The following is a 7,955-nucleotide window of genomic DNA, read 5'->3' as shown; positions in this document are numbered from 1 at the left end:
TGGGCGCAACACCGAGGGTTGCGATCCCGTTGCCGGTCCCTGGTACGGGCGCAACACCGAGGGTTGCGATCCCGTTGCCGGTCCCTGGTACGGGCGCAACACTGAGGGTTGCGATCCCATTACTGGTCAGTAAAAAAAAAAAAGACAAAAAGGACAAAAAAAAAAAAACAAAAAAAGTTTCTATAGCAAACTAACTGATCTCTAAGCCTTACAAGATGATTAACAACATAATGTCAAAATTCTTAATCTTTGCATTTTACATTATCTTTAGGGCTTTATAAATGGAAAAACTGAGGTAGAAGAGACAATTCCTGACTGATTTCAGCTTTCCTGAATATGAGGGAGTTCCTATGGCCCTGTATGTATCCTAGTGTTTTTAGACAAATGCAAGAGCTTCACCCCTAAAAGGGCTGGGGATGAAACAGGGAGGCCACACCTCCCAGTATGTCCTCATTACACCTATTTCCCCGGGTAATTGTAAGTAGAGCCCTCTTTCACCATCAAATATGTCCTGATTTGGTTGATAAATCACATGGTCACCCTAAATGAGCAAAGTTATCTTGATACAAAGCATCATAGTGGATTCCAGTCTGGGTTAATTACTTCTCCTATCTGCTCTTGTAATATTCTACACTTCACTTAATCATAACACAGGTCACTTTATAATAAAAGTATATATTTTTTCTTTCTCTAGTGAATAACACATGACTTGGCCCATAGCAGATGTTTACAAAATTTTTGAATTCATAATTAGCCTACACAAAATGTTGCATCATAAATTCATACTAATGGCTGAAGAGGGTTAAGAATCTTGTGATTTTTAGTATAGGGTTTTTAGGTAAATGCACGTATGGGACAAAAGTCTTGGTTAAGAGGCAATGGTCTACAGTTAGGGGCAAGGGCCCATCTAATCAACTCTACTTTAATGATTTTAGAGCTAACAGGTGGTTGTCATACCAATCCTGTTAAGAGATTTTAAGGAATTGCTGTAGGGAAAAATGTGAAAAAATGTTTGCCATGGGCAAGCTGTTCATTGGTGAAAACTTGAGTGAAAATCATACTTAGATTTAATCATAAGAATGTAACTTTCACTTAAATCATTTAAGAAGAGGTTATAGTTTAGATTAGATAATGATCACAGTTTTATCAACTTAGCTTTTCACAGATCATACTTTGGAATGTCACATTGTTAATTTTATGTAGTTTCTCACTCGCCAAAACCACTGGTCCTGCAAACCAAGCAGAGGCATCTCTCAACAATTACTAGGTTCCATTGTTTAAGCTATACTTAGCCATAGATAACTGTTGTCACATTGCCCATGTCTTTCTGTCCTTTCGAAATGATTGAATCAACTGATTTTTCTTTTGAAACTTCCTTGTCTCTACAATAAAAAAACAGAAGCTAACTTTGAATTGGGGCTGTACCCAGTTTTCTCCTTCTAACAGAGGTGTTGCTGAGGTGCAGTCCCTTTGGGCTTCTCATTGCATTCATGTTGCTTTGAGTAATTTTTTTTGAGTCTCTTACATGGAGAGAAGTGTAAAAAATAGCAAAAAAAATTAAAAATTTACAAAAAAAGTTACATCTGATGACACTAAGTAGTATTCTATTGGCAATTTCAGAATAAATTAAAGACTATTCAAAGTGCTTTATATTAGAAAAATTAGGCATATTTTAAAAACTGGTTTCCAATACAATTAAAATTTCACTTTATTTCAAACACACAAACAGTATTTCACTTGGAAGTTAAATATTTCTATTATTTAAATTAGTACGTTTCACAAAAATATTTCAGTTTCAATTCCTTTCTGCTCTCTTTCTTGCTGTCTCCCCCCATGTTTGATATTAATAACTGATTTCTTATAGGGCTTTCCCATACCTTTGGCTAAGTATAGGATAACCTGGCTAGACTTCCTAGGATTTACCATTTATTCATATTCATATTATATTCATATTCATACATTCCCCCATCTCCTTACACACAATCTACTGAGGATTCTTAGATTTCAGGTAATATGGTAAAAACGAACCTCTTTCCACATAAATAAATTCAAATATTAAAGTTTTCTTAGGAGCCTTTGAATAGTTATAGACTGTTCTAGTTATCATGGGTTGTCTTCTCTACCAACCTGTGTTATTTATAAATAAAGGAGAAAGTAGCTTAATTAATAGCTTGGAGTTCAAATCATATTCTTACTCTGTTCCCTAGTAACTGAGTCACCATGGCCAAGATACTACTCAGCAAGTTATTGCAAACTAATATGTAACCCATAGAATGACTACTGTATTAAATATGAAGGACTTTCTGAAAACCTGGCACATGGCATCTCCTAAACTTTGGGCTGCTATTATTGTTAAAATTATACTGAAACTAGTTATCCTACTTTCCCTATTTATATTTTTGTTTATGGTTGTAGTCTCCTGTTCATTGTTTCCTCTTCAGTTCTCATCCGTGTTAGGGCTGAAGCCATGCATATCTCTCCCACAAATACCCTCTCATATTTTTAGCCTTTTCTTGGTAATTTTCATGGTAACAGGTAGCCTGAATTAATGTTTTGATCCACATGCAGTAGATAAATTAAATAGATTTTAAAATAAGAAGTTTCTTCATGAAAGGTTGATCAAGGGAAATATATATGGCCACGAAGATAAAGGATTAACTGCTAATAGAATATAAGCAAGTGATATTTTGATCATTTAAAAGAAAAATAGCATTTTTGTCTAGCTACAACAGGTGTTTTTCACTGGGTATTAAAACCATATCAATCTTCAAATAAAATGTTCTTAAATGATTGTAACACATACACCAAATAATAAATAAAAATGGCTAAACACCTACTGGATTCTGATAAGAAATAACTGACCATGATTATTTATGGAACAGTAAAACAGAACCTCTCTCAGCTGACGAATGGGAAGAAATCAGGTTGATTGTAACACATACACCAAATAATAAATAAAAATGGCTAAACACCTACTGGATTCTGATAAAGAAATAACTGACCATGATTATTTATGGAACAGTAAAACAGAACCTCTCTCAGCTGACGAATGGGAAGAAATCAGGTGAAATAGTCTGGACTAATTCCACTTTCCCTCAGAGAAGCACTTCACTTCATGTTTTTAATCTCCCCCATATTGAGACAGAGCCAATGGCTCTTTTGGGTAGACAAATACCACAGTCTGAAGATAGGAACACAACCCCAACACATCACTAACAAGGGAGGAAATAAAAATTCTGCCTAAAGATAAGCATAAGTTGGTTTACAAACATTCAGAAGGTAATGTGGAACGATGAATGAATTCACCACTATTTCTAATTGACTGCAGCCTTGTTAGAGACTCTTATAAATTACAGATATTTAGGTTGAACCTCTATTCAACTTATCCACAACTTTTCAGTTTGGCAGAAAGCACTGGTACAAATAATTTAGAAAGCATTCTATCACAGAGGATGCAAACAAACTCTGTGGTCACTGTAGATTGCCATATCAGAAATAAGGCAGTGAACAATTCAGAGAGAAAAAATAGTTAAAATGATACATAGATCTCTGTGCAAATTTTCCTTGTAAGTGAAACCTTCTCTGATGGCCCCATCTAAACTTGAAGATCCTCACTCCTCTCATAAGCATCTGCAGACTCTCTTCAGCTTCCTTCCCTGTTTGTTTTCCTTCATTGCATTGATCACTGTTTTATACAATACGTGTTCTACTTATTTAGTGTTCATTCTCTCTCCACTAGAATATAAGCTCCATGGTGGCAAGGTTGTCTGTCTTTTGTTCACTTACAGTTCCCCATTTCCAGAAAAGTGCCTTGCACATAGTAGATGCTCAATAAATACTACTGGAAAGAAAACACAACTTAAGGAGGAAAGATCAAAGCAAAAGTAAGTGATCCTTTTAGGAGCCAAAGCTTTAAAATTAAATCTAAGTTTTTTCCTCTCTGTGGTCAAGACATTCTCTTACTTAATGAAAACAAAAGTTTATGTGGGGACCACAAGAATACAAAAATTCTACTTGAAAACGCAGATGTTTAGCACATATTCTGTTTTCTAGAATGGTATAATATTCATGGTCTTTGAACCATGTAGGAAAAGCACATTTGTTTTCACCCTTCTAAACAGTGGAAGTTTTGCTTTGGCTTCAGATGTGAAGGGAAAAAAGAGGAATGACCATTATGGCTCTCTAAATCTGCTATTCTCATGTTGCTTCTGGCCTCTTTTTTTTTTTTTTTGCTGTAGCTTTTATAGAAAGAGATAAAAGGGAATAGGATATACACTAATAATAATCCTAAATAGTGCATCTGAAAAGTCAACTTATTAAAAAAATAGCACTTAAAATTTACCAGATTAGAATTCCTATTTAAACATCAATATTTCATATTTCACATAAGCATTTACAGCCTTTCACATAGATTTTTCTTTCCATGTAGCATGGGACCCAGACAGAGCATTTTGTTCAGAGAGATAAGTCACAGAGTACCACACAGTGTACACCATGAAGCAGTAACACACAGGAGAAATCCAGTTTACTTTTCTTCTATTTCCTTTAAAGTTTTGGCTTTTAACAGTCATATTGTTTGCTAGGAACTATATGGAGAAAGTGTCCTCCTGCTCTCTGAATATGAAATGATAATATTCATCTAATATCAGTACAAAATAGTATTTTTAGGACTCTTCTTAAAAACCAGTTAGTAGAACTGATCTACTTTCACTTCTTTTCTGATATACAGATTCATTTATTTAACCAACTTGATGTAAATCGATGAGTGTCTCACATGCCTCAAACTGAACATTTCTATAAGTTGCCAGTTGTTCTCTGTGCCCTCCCCAGTCTGGCCACCTTGGTCTTCCTCTGGTCTTTCCCATTTCTGAAACAGCCTCTCAAAATCTCTTTATTTCTCACCCTCATCACTGTCACCATCCTAGTCCAGGCTTTCACGGTCTTTCACTGAGATGACTGCCACGCAGACCCAAAGCCCCTGGTTTGCCTCCTACTGCATCTAGAATGAAAATCAGACTTGGGGCCCTGCCTCCAGCTTCTGCACAGCTCCTTGAAGTCTCTCTTGTGCTCGTGGGGTGCCAGTTACATCGGACTCCTTTCAGCTTCTTGACAGAGTACAGCTCTTTTCTTCCTCAGGACTTCTCACATGCAGTCTGCTCTACTTTGAATGTTTTTCCCCTTTCCTGTAATCTTTGCCTGCTGAACCATGAGTTACCCATTAGTTCTCCACTGAAATATCATTTCCATAAAAAGGCCTTATCTGCCGCTGACTGAAATTAGGTAACACTGTGCACATAGTAGATGCTCAATAAATACTACTGAATACTACTATCTGAATGCTTGTGTCCTCTCAAAATTCACATATGAAAACCTAACCCCCAAGGTGATGGTATCAGTAGGTGGGGACTTTAGGAGGTGATTAAGAATAGAGTTAGTGCCCTTATAAAAGAGACCTGAGGGAGTCTGTTCACCCCTTCTGCCATGTGAGCACACACAGAAGGTGCCATCTATGAGAAACAGGCACTGACCAGATACTGAGTCTGTCAGTGCCTTGATCTTGGACTTTCCAGTCTCCAGAACTCTGAGAAATAAATTTCTGTTGTTTATAAGCCACCTGGTCTATGGTATTTTGCTATAGCAGCCTGGACAAACTAAGACATCCTGTTATGCTATTTCATAGTAGTCTGCTCTTTGACCTCACAACATTTACACAATCTATTCCTCTAATATTGCTTTTGTGACATAATGTCTTCCCCCAATCCACTGTATGGGTTAGGATCCACTGTGTGAGTTAGGGATAGGAACAGTGTGTATTTTCACTTATCACTGAATTATCAGCATTGAGAACTGTGCTTGACATATTGTACGAGCCCGACAGACATTTAATGGACAAATCTCTGTTTTTTCAACAAACTGCCATTGGATGAGTAACACATATATCTGAGATTATTCAAACCAAGGTCACTCTTTAATATGGGTATCAAACCTGTTTATTAAGCTCTTGAAATTCTAATCAAGAGCTCTCACTAGCTGTGGAAAAAAATTAGAAAAACATCTATCTATGTCTGTAAATACACACTTGCTCATAAGCAATCGTATTGTTGTTGAGGGCTTATGATGTGGACTGCAGAATGCAGTGTTTAAAATTAAGCTGGTTTCTAAGGAAAAAAAATCAGGTATGTAACAACAGAGAAAGAAAGACAAAATTGTGGCAGTTCTACATATAAGAAGAAGAAAGGTAATATATATATGAATGCTTAAAAGGCAGAGGAAGAAATGGGGCCTTCCACTCTGCGGTGGGCCAGCATTTGCTTGCCCTCTTCTCAAGCACAAGGAGATGTCTGGGGCAGCCAGCTCGTCCCACCCTCCACAGCCAGCCTCACTGGGTGGTCCCACAAGTGACTGGAGTTTGGGAGGCAGCAGTATATGGGGAACTATGTACATTTGGGCAGAAAGTAGGAGCCAGCAATGAATTCTAAGTCTAATATTGATGTCCAAATGATTAAAATGCTCTTTTGAAGGGGCTAAAAGAGTAAAAGGGGAATTTGAGGACAAGATGGTTGGTGCCTACTGCTGGAGTCAGGGAAAAAGAAAGTGTGCTTTAGAACAACTGCTGCTAAATAGCTAACGCTTTCATCTTTGAACTGATTCATTGACTTACACATACTTCAAAAGCAAGGAGAAAAAGCAGATGATCAAAATTTCTTGTAAACATTTTACTTCTATAGATTTTAATAGTACTATATGCTAGACTCTATATCTCTCAATCATAACCATAATGGCTGAAACTATTGAAATAAAAATCGATGACAATGGCTAATACCAATGATTAGGTTAAATTCATTCATTTTTACTTCAAAAGCAAGGAGAAAAAGCAGATGATCAAAATTTCTTGTAAACATTTTACTTCTATAGTTTTTAATAGTACTATATGCTAGACTCTATATCTCTCAATCATAACCATAATGGCTGAAGCTATTGAAATAAAAATCGATGACAATGGCTAATACCAATGATTAGGTTAAATTCATTCATTTTTCGGATATTTTATACAAGTATTTGAATTCATCACCCATTATTTCTAACAATAAAATATATCCAATGAAAATAGAACATTTTAAGATATTACAGTAAAAAAAAATAGCTAATAGCTTCAATTTAAAAATGTGTTGAAATGGTGGTAAAAACATTTGTTGCCCAGAATGATGGAATGTAAAAGGAAGATTAAACTGTTTTGACTTATAAGCAACCTTACAACACGTATTTTTCTTAAAAATTAACCACATTACATGAAAATGTTTGTGACCAATAAATTAAGAAAAATTATTTTTCAAGAACAAAAAAGCCAATTGGCAAAGTAAAAAGCTATGGCAAATAAAGAGAAAATACTTGCATTCCAAATCTCTATTTTATAAAGAATTCTTAAAAATCAAGAAGAAACCCAAACATGATAGAAAAATCAGTAAAAGATATGAACAGACAGTTAACAGAAAAAGAAAGGTTTGTAGACACAGGGTAAGTTGCTCGACTTTTCTCATAAGAAGTGAAATTCAAGCTAAAACAACCCTGAGATACCATGTCTTTTGTATCAGATCACTTTGATGCTTTGGCTTGTAGAAAGGGGCAACCTCATATCCTCCTGGCAGGAGTGCAAAATGGCATGATGCCTGTGGAGATCAATATGACGACATCTAATAGCATTGCATACGTATTTCTTCTTTGACCCAGTAATTCTTTCTCTAGCAATTTATCCCAAGTGAAGATGCATCCTCTCAAATAAAAAATGCAATACAAAATCAATACAAAAATTAAATTTTTATGAGGTTTTTTATTGTATCATTTGTGACAAGGAAAGACTGGAGAACACCCAAATGTACATAAATACAGTACTAATTGGGTAAACTCTGGCATATATTCACATGTAATACTATTTAGCTGGTAAAAATAATGAGAAT

At 35.7% G+C, this 7,955-nt stretch overlaps 1 protein-coding gene across 1 annotated transcript in view; it reads right to left on the bottom strand.

The window, feature by feature from the left end:
• MMP16 (matrix metallopeptidase 16 (membrane-inserted)) overlaps positions 1-7,955 on the bottom strand; it is a gene marked incomplete at its 5' end in the record, with an annotated part of 81,862 nt that overhangs the window by 35,617 nt on the left and 38,290 nt on the right. The window lies entirely within an intron of this gene.

The sequence above is a fragment of the Galeopterus variegatus genome, unplaced genomic scaffold (genome assembly GCF_000696425.1).
Source record: "Galeopterus variegatus unplaced genomic scaffold, G_variegatus-3.0.2 Scaffold1412, whole genome shotgun sequence".
Classification (NCBI taxonomy): Eukaryota; Metazoa; Chordata; class Mammalia; order Dermoptera; family Cynocephalidae; genus Galeopterus; species Galeopterus variegatus.
The sequence above is the reverse complement of the archived record's forward strand: the minus strand, read 5'-3'. Positions and strand labels throughout refer to the sequence as shown.